This window comes from Dreissena polymorpha, chromosome 1 (genome assembly GCF_020536995.1).
Source record: "Dreissena polymorpha isolate Duluth1 chromosome 1, UMN_Dpol_1.0, whole genome shotgun sequence".
Lineage (NCBI taxonomy): Eukaryota > Metazoa > Mollusca > Bivalvia > Myida > Dreissenidae > Dreissena > Dreissena polymorpha.
This window is the reverse complement of record NC_068355.1, coordinates 19185594-19198640: the sequence shown is the minus strand read 5'-3', so window position 1 is coordinate 19198640 and position 13047 is coordinate 19185594. Positions and strand designations below refer to the sequence as shown.

The window sequence follows — 13047 nt, the reverse complement described above, 5'->3', positions numbered from 1 at the left end:
CAATACACTGAAGTGTCTACATGCATTGGTGAAACTCAACTCAATACCTTTTTTGAAATATCGTATAACGTTCTTTTCACAATCACAAAGTCACGGTTTATCGTTCTGAAAAAATCCAATATTGTGCATGAGTAAAACTGACTTTATTTAAGCAACAAAACTTGATTGATTAGTAAAAGACGTCAACAAAACATTAACTGGATTGAAGAGGAACCGAAGCACAATTAAAATCAACCGTCGTTTGGAGCTTTGATCATAGAACAATTGTGAGAGATATACCATGACGGAAGTAAAAATGATTGATACAATAAAACCTGGTGATGCAATTGTTTTTAAATATTGGGGCATATACCATGAAGGTTTTGTTACGAGTGTGACAGCGGATAAAAAAGATAATACCACGGGCAGTATACACGTTATTCATTACGGAACAGATTCAATGTTATCAACACGCACAATTAAGGAGGAATGCTTGCTGTTTGATCTGACTAAACATACTACACCGTTGATACATACGCCCCAGAGACGGTAATAGAACGAGCAAGAAAACGAGTCGGTGAAGAAAGGCATGATAGAAATAACAATTCTTCTACCAATTTAGTCAACTGGGCTAAGGTTAAATTGCAAGATGTCGAAGCTTACAGAATGCTTGCTCTAGCTGATTATGCAACACCCCATGGGCTACTATACGTCTTTACGGTGTTTACTGTTGGTCCGAGCTAGAACCAGGCTCCATCGTTCAGTTTTCATATTACGGAATGAACCATCAGGGCGTGTTGACAGAAGCTGTCAGATGAGAAAAATAACACTATCACAGTGATTCATTATGGGACAACTGGTTTGTTCTCAAAACGAACCGTTATGAAGGAAACCAGGAAAATCTATTTGAAAACCACGCCCCTCCAGATATATCGATGCGACCCTGCACTGAGCCATAACATTCCAGAAGAAGTCCTTGCTAAGGCGGAGGGACGGCAGGGTGAACGCAGTTGGATAATGGGAAACAAGTCGTGGGATTTGTGCGTCCACTGTGTGTTCTGCTAATATATATATGTCTACTTAACGGTAAAAGAATATCGTTTGACTTTCTGTAAAGCATTAGTGTGTCTTGTCTGCTCAAGTTAATTAATACTTTCATCGATATACAAAGATGCGCTATATCGGTAGGCATGATTTTAGAAAATTCATATAAAGAAACTCACTGTCACAAATGGACAAAACCTATTCTGATGTAACCTTCGAAATTAACGAACCGCTGCAAGATCGACGCGATAATCATAAACTCATATTATTTTACAATATGCAAAACTCTCTAAGTCCTCAATACTTATCCGATCTGGTACCCCAACATGTAGGATCTATTGCGAGGTATAATCTTCAAATGCAAATGATTTACGCACTACCGAATGTAGATCAACCCTTTATTATAATTCATTCGTTCCCGCAATAATACGAAAGTGAAACACATTACCAGACGAGGTTAAAATAGTAAATCACTAAACATCTTTAAATCCAAGTTAAACAGAATCTTAGTTAAAACTCCGGCGTATTATTATGTAGGTAAACGCTATCTCCAATTAACTCACACGCGGTTAAGAACCAAATCAAGTGCGCTGAATGATCACCTTTTTGCGAAAAACATTATCTCGTCGCCTCTTTGCTCTTGTGGTGCTATTGAAACTACTAACCACTTTTTTCTTATGTCCGAAACATAACCAAATTCGCACTGAACTTATTAACATCATAACCGGTATAACTTGTGATGTGGAACTCGATACACTTCTCTTTGGATGTTCGCACCTCGACGAAAAGGAAAACTCCAAAATATTTATATGTGTACAACAATATATTAAAGAATCCAGGCGCTTTTCATAACATTCCGATACTGACCCAGTCACAAATTGCTGCAATCTCATGTACAATCTCTTGCATAAACAGTCCTTCATCCCCATATTTCTCTTTCAACGCTTTTTATTTTTCAGATTTATCGCGTATAGCTCTTATTTCTGGCATATCCATTGCTAACTAGTCTTATAATACACCCATGTATTGCGTAACTATTACTGCAAGGAGAGAAACTATATAAGATTGATTTCTTTCGTTTCAATCCTTTTCTTATACTGATTGTATTGTAAATTACTTGATGTACACTGTGTTTGCCAAAAGAAATAAATATGTTTAAACTAACCTTCGATTGGAAGTACCGCATCAACATAACTGTTATCTTACTTATCGTACACATGCATTGCACACAAATTTGCAGAAGTTATTAAAGAGTTTATGAGATTTACGATAATAGGAATAACGACAATCACGTAGATGACTTCATTAAACAGTCGGTGCGAATTGTTCAAGCCGAGTAGATGCATATCTTTGTATATCATACAAGTATGCATAATTAAATCCACGACATCTGTAACATGGTTGATATTCAGCGTATTGCAACAAATGAATACCTCAAAAGTAAATGATTGCATAATGTCATTTGGATAAAGAAATTGTGGCGGAAAACAATTGATAAAATAGATGTGTTTGTTTGTTTGCTTAACGTGTTCACCTTATTAAACTGTATTTCAGTACCATCATAGATGGCCATCCTTCTACACACTCACTCTCAAGACATTACCAAATGCACATTCCAATGATGAAAAACGCTTAACTTAAATCAAAGGTAGGGGGATTTACAACATGTTACGTCTTATTTCATAAGCAATTTGCACATACCGGTAACCTTCCGGATTTAACTAGAATACTGCGCATTGCCTACAGGTACTTGACTATTGTTTATGGTCCTTATATATAATAAGAGAAAATTGAAGCTTGTAATTAAATGCTTTAAATGCTTTATATTGATAAATTTAAACATTTGAACTATACATCTCCAGTAAAAAAACAAGAATACAATTTAAAAAAAAGAAGAAAAAAAGTAATCCTCAACAGGTCTCGAACCACTGACCCCTGGATTCCTGGAGTCATGGAGTAAAACTTAAAAGCCTCCCGCCTAGACCACTCGACCATCCTCGCTCATATTCAGAGCAGATGTATTGTTTATCTATAGAAGCAATCCTCGTAGTTTCCCAAAATATCGAATCGCGTCGATACGACGCTTTATCTGTTGGACGGCCCCTTTAAAATAACTTGTGGAAACTACTAAGTACGTTGTCCCCACAACTTATAAAGTTGAGATCTCAGCTTAGTAACTTGTGGCCACAACTTCATAATTTGTTCCAAAAACTTATTAAGTTGTGGCCTCAACTTAGTAATTTGTTCATTTAAATTATTAAGTTATTCCTTCAACTTAATAACTTGTGGGAACAACTTATTAAGTTGAGGCCTCAGGTTAGAAACTTGTGGCGACAACTTTATACCTTGTTCCCACAACTTATTAGTTGTTGCCTAAATTAAATAACTTGTGGGACCAACTTACTAAGTTGAGGCCACTACTTTAAGTTTAACCAATCAGATCGGCCGTTTTATATTGACCGTTTTATCACAGTAAGCACCCCTTATACTACTAGGTGCTCGGGTTCGAGCGCCGGTCTAAGCACTATCCCTGTTAGCTATAGATTCCCGGTTCGAGCCCTGCCTGAGCCCCTGCCATGTAAGTCATGGATTCCAGATTTGATCCCCTATCTGAGCAATCGCCAAGTTAGCGACTGAGTTCAGGGTTCCAACCCTGGTGTGAAAACTAGCCACATAAGCGACGGATTCCGGTTTCGAATCCAGGCCTTATAACTCCCTTTTTAAACGATGGGTCTTTGGGTTTTAGCCCCTGTCTAAGGACTTTCCATGTAAGCGACTGGGATCCCAGTCTGAGCATTCGCACCCTACGTAACGGGTCCCGGTTCGGAGGCCCTGCCTGAGCACTCACCCTGTATGCTTTGGGCCCCGGGCTTAAATCCCGGTTTAAGTACTTATCATTTAAGCGAACGGGCCCTGATCCAAGTCCTAGTCTTAGCGCCGGACCCGAAAAATGCGGGATTTATAGCTTACAGGGCTAGTGCTCAGACCGGCGCTCGTACCCGAACACCCATCGCTTTCGAGGCGAGCTGTCATTCCGGGACTCGAAACCAGGAAATATTGCTTACGGAGCTAGTGCTCATTTCGGCAACCGGTCGCTTATAAGGCGAGTACTCAATATGGTATGTTAGCGACGGCTGTTTGGTTCAAGTCCCCGTGTGAACCCGTAGCTTTCGGTGCAAACGCTCAGATTGAGGTTCGCAACTGAGATCCTTCCCTAAATGGGCAAGTGGTAAGACACAGGCTTGAACCCAGGATCCATAGTTTTCAGGGCTAGTACTCAGACTGGTGCTCGAACCCGGGACCTGTCACTGTTGGTGCAAATTCTCGCATCGGAATTCAAGCCGTCGCATATAGGGTAAATCCTTAAACCGAGGCTCGATCTAGAGACCCGAAGCTTTCAGGGCTAGTGCTCGTACCGTAATTTGAACCCTGGGACCGTCGAAATCTCCTAATTAGCTTTAAGGACTAGTGCTCATACCGTGATTCGAACCCAGGGACCGTCGAAAACTTCGAAGGCATCTAGCATTCGCCTCGTAAGCGATGGTTCCCGGGATCGAGCCCTGGTCAGAACAATCGCCCAAGAAGGTACCGGGTTCGAATCCAAATACCATGGACCGCTCTCTTATGAAGCGAGTGCTAAGGGACTCGAAACCGGGATCCGACGCTTACGTTGCTAGTGCTCAGACCGGGGATGGAACCCTGAACCCAGTCGCTAACAAGGCAAGTGCTCAGACATGGGCTCAATCCCGGGATCCATAGCTTACAGTAATAGTGTTCAAACCGGCGCTCGAACCCGAACACACAATAGCACGAGTATAAGGGTACTAACTGTGATAAAACGGTAAAGATGAAACGACTTATCTGATTATTAAGTTGTAGTCTCAACTAAGTAACTTGCGGCCAGAAGTTATTAAGTTGAAGGAACAACTTACTATGTTGAGACCTCAACTTAATAAGTTGTAGGAACAAGCTATTAGTTGAGGCCACAAGTTACTAAGTTAAGGCCTCAAAATTTTATATCACCAGTATTTTGATCTCTTTTTGCGTTCATCAATGCTATAAAATGTACATTATTGAATTATTCATTAAGAAAAAGTGTACGTTTCGTCAATTTACCTTAAAAATACACGACTATATTGATACTTTAATATATTAATTAGCGCGCAAAATGCCGAAGTTACAATATTTTTCAGCTTCGTCATTTTGACTTCAATCAATAGCGGTTCCTTATTTCATCACATGACTTATTTGAGCTGTTGTGATTGGTTATCTAGTTCGATATTTTGGGGGTATATGCGCATTGATTTCCCGCTTTGCACAGTATCAAAATCGCGAAATGACAAAAAATGTAAGTTCGGAATTTTAAATTGGGACCATCGATATGTCGTTGTGGTTGCTAGCGTTAATCTATTATTAAACACCGTTTATTTGATGAAAATCCACCAAGTATGTCCAAAACAGCTTAAAGGTTCACGAATATGACCCCAAAATCGCAGTGTGTAATTCTCGACGTCAAAACGTCAGCTATGACGGAAGTGGATTTTCGGTCGATTTTTCACAATAAAACAAGAACGTTGCTATAAACCCCACGTACGTTTTTCTTTTACTAAGTTTTCATTCGAACAATGTCGCTCTTTAGTCCCAGTTGAACGGTAAAAGTCAGAAATTCAGAAGAAAAAACACATTTAACGTACTTCGCACCATCACGACCACGATTTTGAGGCAGAATCGGTGTTACGGAAAGAAGACGTTTCATTAGTTGAAAATAAAATTTGTAAACTTGTTCTATAATTTGCGCCTTATTCAACCAATAGATAACAAGATAAAATTTAGAACGTTCAAACAATAAGATGTATACTGTTTGAACTTATAATATAATACATGTAATGGCGTATTTTCTACTTTTTCTGAGTATTTTTATTTGCCGTTACTAAATAACGATGTATTTCGAAGGAAAATTTAGTTACTGAAAAGCGTACGTGGAATATATAGCGAAGTTCTTGTTTAATTGTGAAAAATCGACAAAAAATCGCCATTCGTCATTTGACATTTGGACGTCGAGAATTACACACTTCGATGCAGTACACAATCATTTAATGTGTTCAAAATGTACTCCTACTTTAAATTTGCAATATAATGCTGGGTCACATAAATATTCAGGCACGTCTATACGTTGATAAAAGCTCACTAAGGAATATATTTATGCAAACGTTTTTTACGATATGTTTGACTAGAAACTGGTGATGATATTTGATATAAACAAAATCTACGTCTCGTACTAAAAGCAATTAATACGAAAATACAGAAAAGGCCAAATAATAAAGGTAATATTCACTTCTCGTTGATAATACCACAACGGGTTCAGCCGTGCTACTTTTAAAACTGATGCAAACAGCTCTCAAGAGGCAATTATGAAAGTTCAACCAATTGACAAGGTGTGTCTGTTGCACATTATCCGTTCAAACACTATCAGGTACTTTAAGTGAGCTCCGTCAATGGGTCTTACGGCCGCGCAATTGCGCAGTCTGGTCAGGAGCATCGCTGACCGCAAAAGTCATGCAAATGGTCTCATTGGCGGACAGGGTAGCTCTTGACCAGACTGCGCGAATGCGTAAGCCGGACTGAAGCTACACAGGACGCTTATGGCATAAGACTAGTTCTCGCATGACGAGGGTCGTGTAATATATTTATCTTAAAAGATCGCATCTTTAACGGCAAGCATTTTGTTATTATCTTAAACTCATTATGTGTTTTCACCAGTCGCAATTGTTACTTTAATACAAGAATAACGAAACCTCTGAAACAAGGACAGCAGATACGATTAAAACATGCATAAACTCAGCTATCTACACTAATATCTTTCTTTAAAAAAATTGAAACCTCAATAAAAAGATAAATCAAGTTTCGATTCATTTTGAAATAACAAAACAACATATCAATACGTTGTAGAACTATTCGTCTTAATGGTGACAAGATTCTAATGACACATTTCTCATTAAAGACAACGTTTTTTCTTAATCTCAAAGCAATGTGAATTTGAATTGAATGCTTGTTGTATTATTTTCCGAAAGTTACGGATTTGGTGCTTTGGTTTTTATATTACAATTGAGCAGGTAAATAGTTATTAAATTATTTTTGTTCTGTTTTATCGCTATAAGATAAATTGTATGCGCACTGAAATGCTTAATGGCATGTATGAGGTGTGGAGCTCAGTAAAAAACGGTTTAAACCCAAAGTGCTTTTTTACAATGACCATTCCAATGCGCTCACTCCAATTTTAGGCATTTTTGCTTTTTTGAAGTTCATGTTTATCTTTTCTGGTGTATTTGTTTTGTGTGTCAATGTTTGTAAAATATGTACAACTGTAATTGCTATTGTATTTATAATTACAAAATAAAAATTGTTTCTAACACTGTGTTTTCTTATTTATCCCTTCCATTCTGTAAGGCTTTCGATCAGTGGTGGTAATCGGATAAATGGATTATCATCTAAAAGGTTTTGAGTAATCAGGTGGTGATAATTGGACATGGTTATCTGCTCAATTGAGTCATGTAATAGAAAACTGGACAGTTCATACTTGTATTTGTTTTAAATGCAAAATACCTGAAAATAGAAGGATTCTTATTTTTAGTTTTACGTTTTTTATCATTACTAGTTATTACTTTCCTTTGCTTATATCATCACTTTAAAAGATAAAATAAGACTAATTCCGAATAATGTGTCTGGACCCATTACTAAGTAATGATTTCTTTAAACTAAAATTTCTCATCTTAAAGTCATTCATTTCTACTGCTTATATCATCATTACAAATAAATGAAAAAATATTACACATTTAATTGTGTGACTGGAACCATTTATGTAGATTTAATGAAAAAAAAAATTAAACTAAAAATAAGATTCCTTTTATTTTCAAGTTTAACACTAAACAAAAATCTCAATATCCATTTAAAAACATAAATGCAAATTATATAAATCTGAAAACATTCCAACCCCTTCCCCACACACATCTTTACCCCATTGGACACAATACTAAATCCATATACAGAGAAATACTTATGGAAACAATATATGATATAAGCACGGGGGGGGGGGCAATGCCCACTTCTTAAATAAGCACTGGGGGCAAATGTCCAGATGCAAAATAAGCACTGGGGGGCTTATGCCCTACCTGTCATTTCTACTGGGGGGCAATGGTTCAAAGGTTATTTTTTCATTTGGGGGCTTATGTCCTGGGGGCGGGCTTATGTCCGGATCCCTTCCACGCCATAAAGAAGAGACCGGGTGTTATAAGGTGTCTGTGCTGTGCTGCTGGTGCAGCTGAAGTTTGCCTTGATGTATGGGACATTTCAGTGTTACTTTCAATGCACAAGTGCCTTGCTTTGTCGCACAATTGATAATTTTAAAGTTAAGGTTTGATAAGCAGTAAAAATTCCTAGTTAAAACGCGTTTTATGTAACTGATAATTGTTTAAAACTCAACCAATATAACACCATTAAGGCGAGTTTTTTTGCAACGAACGGTAGCTTGAGATAAGAACATTGTTTGGTTTGCACGAAAAGGCGTAAGTTCTCATTGTCAAAAGATAGTATATCTGCACATTTGCGATTACACCACGCAAGTGACGAGGGACAAGGTTATTGAATATCTAAAGGTTTATTCTTGTGTCGACTTTGTAACAAAGCGTCTAACAAAGTGTTTTGTTCCTATGCGTACGTGGCTATCAAGGAAGTTCAGGTATATGCGATCATATTGTTTCAATAATAGTACAAATGTAAAATATATATTCTTATTTACCATAATTGTTTAATAAAGGGGTTATTTTCTTAATACTGCTGTATAGTTGTTTCCTTTACATTTTGTTATCTTTGAATTGTAATTTCCGGCTATGATGTGTCTATGTTCTCCTGTAGTCGACCCTCACAATTCTTTTGAATTCCAGGTCTGACAAATGGGAAAATGTTCTTCACAAGATTTCAATTTACTTAAAGATCAAATAAAGACATTGATATAATAAACTTTATCAACAATAACTCTTATTTCAGCAATAACTAAAAGCACGTACTTTATTCATTTAATTATTGAAGATTATTTACTTATTTCATGTTTTGTTATGACATAAGGACATTTTATATTTCGTTATAAAATTTTTTTTTTTTACTTACATAACGGTGGTATTCATTATTTATGTTTGTTATATAGGTGTATAATTTGTGTAAAGGCATGTTCCTAATAGCAGCACTATTAAGTAATTACACATATACAAGCGTATTAGTGATGGGTTGTTCGCAAATACATTATCAAATTGTTTAAGTCGGCTAAAATTAAATTTTTACCAACAGAAAGCCGTGTATGTGATTTAAAATACAATTGTTTTAAACTATATTCAGTAGAATCATAAATACTGCTATTATTAACTTAATTGATGCTTCTAACCATAATCGTTAATAATGTGAGAATCATTAATATATTTTACGACTATATATATTTGTCGTCGTAAATATACTTTCTTAAAATAAACAAGCAAACAGTAACTACATTAGAATATACTGGTATATTCATTATGTAACGGGTAAAAAAGATGCAAGCTCGTGCAGCGTATTATTGGTATTATAAAACCGGCCGTACTATCTTATTGTTCTCTTCGATTTACAGACTTAAAAATTGGTTTATTGTTTACGACCGGTGTTAAGTTGACACGCAAAATCGTTAGTCACAATTTACAAATAATGTTTTGTACTCATACATGGTATAGCTGACGAATGCTATTTTATTGTTGACCATATTTATAATTGTAAGCATCAAATAATAGCATATGCGGGTGAAAAGCAATCTTTAGCAAGTGACCCGAGTACTTAATTTTTGTGTCTCAAAAAAGAGCGCTATTTATTGAACGATGCATCACATGCAACATGTTTTGATTGCTTTAAGTGAAACACGATTTTTTTACAAAGAGTACAATTAGTTCTGTCCATACATGTGCATAACATATACTTGCAGATTTTACAACGCCTGGCTGTTTGAAGAGACAAAATATCACCAAATAAAGATCGGAAACAGATATATAGTAAAATTCATATTTGCAATCCGAAATGGCGGAAATCAAGGCTGTTAAGGAAGTAAAGCCAGGCGATGCAATTATCTTCCATTACTGGGGTATAGATCATGAAGGTATTGTAGCAAGCGTAACAACCGATCCCGAAGACAAAAAACTTGGAATTGTTCATGTAATTCATTATGCGTTCAATTTTCCAATTACAAGAACAATCAAAGAGGAGCGATTCTTCTTTGATTTAAACCAGCATAACATTTCAAAGAAAGTGTATGAACATGTGCAGCAATATGATGCAGCGACGACCATTGAAAGAGCAAGAGCGCGCGTTGGCGAACAACGTCATAATGCTTTCAACAACACATCTCGTCATTTAGTGGAATGGGCAAAGGTTGGAAACGATAGCACAATGCTTGAAAATGGGACATTCCCAGTAAACAACGGGATAATGCGAAGGTATAATGCATACAGTTGGCACGACTTAGAAGAAGGCTGCATATTCGATTACTCATATTACGGAATCCGACACCAAGGCGTGGTGACAAAAGTGAATATGCAAGACAATATGGTTACCGTTGTCCATTATGGCACGCGAGGCATATTTAGTAGGCGCACCGTCATGAAAGAAGACGTGCCGATAGACTTCAAAATGCAAGCACTAATGATCTATCGTTGTGATCCAGCTTTCAAGCATAATACACCCGAAGAAGTTATTACAAAAGCCGAACAAAGGATTGGCGAGCAAAGCTGGAAGATAATGAGTAACTCTTCATGGAAATTCTGCCTACATTGTATTTTTAATTAACCACAGATTTATTATTTGTGTTTGTAGAAAACCTTTCAAGTGTCAACATCGTATGAAGAACACAGTCAAATTCCAATGACGTAAGATATGCAGAAAAACACCTGAAACATTTTTTTGTATTTACCAAAATTAATTATCATAGTATTTGCTTCATGACATTGTGTGTGTCTTAAAAGGCAATTGCAAGAAGAAGTTAAAATAGTTAAAATTTTAAGCAGATATATATCAACGTCCTCGTGTGAAATATGAAACGTTGAAATAGGTGAGTTCAATCAACGTTCTGGGGGAACGCGTATGAAATACTTGCAAACTTTTTCGTAACCGAGTATTAATGTGCAAGAGGCGGTTGACGCAAACGTTAAACAGATACAGTACTCTTAAATTCATTTGCGTGTTTATATGCTTTTAAACTGTTTGATGGCGAACAGACTAATTTACAAATCTTGACAACGATTATAAACGATTCAATACATGTGGTGTGAGTGTTCTGACTAGAAGAGTATGTGTGACCAAGTAATCTCATGCACATGGTTATCAACTATTAGATAATGTATCCTGTATGAATGCTACACGATTTTAGCGATTTTATCTTAATCTTAATTGAGACAAAAGAAAGCTGTCATTATATGGATGTGATCGACTCACTTTAAAAGTTGATATTAATAGCAGATAAAACATTCAATACACTGTGTTTTATTTTTATATGTTTCTGATAGAGTGTTAATGATATGCTAGTATGCTAATGTAATGTTGATGTAAATAAATTTGAGTAATATCCGTAAATATATATTGTAGACGATGCACTATGTGTTCTTTTATGAACTTATTTCTGTAATGCTCCGCTTGGTATTTTTCAGCTCCGAAATCGAACTTATGTGACCTTGTTAAAACAAAAGCGTAACCACTATTGATTACCAGTACTACAAAACATTGCTCTGATACTGTTTCATGTATTAAAAGGCATTGTCTAGCATACAAAATATATGGTATTAAAAGACATTGTCTAGCATACAAATTATATGGACTCCATATTTATTTTGCAAGGGGAACAATTGCTCATGGTCACAAAACGTCTTAAATTCCATGTTTATGTCCTTTCTAGTTACCAATTTCTTGGCAATTCATTTAGAAAGCAAAATAACATCCAAATATCTTTAATAGTTACGCCGTGAAAGACCACCAGTTGTATCACTACCTCCGGACTCCAGGAATTACGGCGAGAAAAAGATGAAGACATTGGCCTCCCTTGTATCAGCCGTATAGATACATTCTGTAAACATGTTATTGGGTTATTATGCCGTTACCAAAAGGTATATATTAAAATGGCATTTCCGGCATTAGTGCAAAGTTTCAAATCGACAGGTACATTTTATAATTTATGTATACAAACTGTTTTTTTGGCTCACAATTTATCACTTCAATGGGGCATATAAAACAATAGAAACACATCATAGAATGTAATTTAAAAAAATATACCTTGAAAGAAAACATGCTTAATGCAGTGCGTACATTTAAGATTTAAACTGTTAACTGTAGCAACATTTGGGTCACTAAATCTGATACACGAATAATAATATTCATTACTTGGAGACTAACACAAGAAGTAACTCGCAATTGCAAATACAAATTGCAATGACTGCGAATGACTCCAGTCGGTATAAGTGCGATAATTGCGGTTGTAAACCAAGCGATAGGGGTTTCGTCTTTTTGAGGTAAGTATCATGAAAACTATACACAGGCATCGCCAAACAAATCACGTCTTTTTGTATAATTATGTCAATCGACAATCATGTGAAGATTATGTAACCTCGCATGTTTGCAGTTGCTAATGTCGTAGTTTCAAACTATTGTGTTTACACATGTACTTTTTAATAGTTCGCGTACGCCATATTTATCAATCTTATTCCATTGAAGAAAAATTGTTAAATTTTGGGCGCACTTTGAACTGAATTGTGAAATAGAGAATTCGGAATGTGCATTAAATTCTAAAATTAAAATAAAGAAAATTTTGTTGGTTTTAAGTATTCTTATAACAAAAATTAGCATATTCCAAGTATATACATAACTCACAACATCTTATTAGAAAGATTGATTGAAACATGAACACAATAAAAACGTTACCTTGTAATCTTAACCAGAGGCTTGTTTACCGGTTCTTAAGCATATCTC

General features: G+C 36.1%; 1 long non-coding RNA gene across 1 annotated transcript; it reads left to right on the top strand.

Annotated features, from left to right (window-relative positions):
• The first annotated feature begins 8553 nt into the window (after positions 1-8553).
• On the top strand, positions 8554-11679 carry LOC127873372 (uncharacterized). Its single transcript, XR_008046119.1, has 2 exons — positions 8554-8758; positions 10022-11679. It is a non-coding gene; the product is annotated as an uncharacterized LOC127873372 (long non-coding RNA).
• Positions 11680-13047: the final 1368 nt, after the last annotated feature.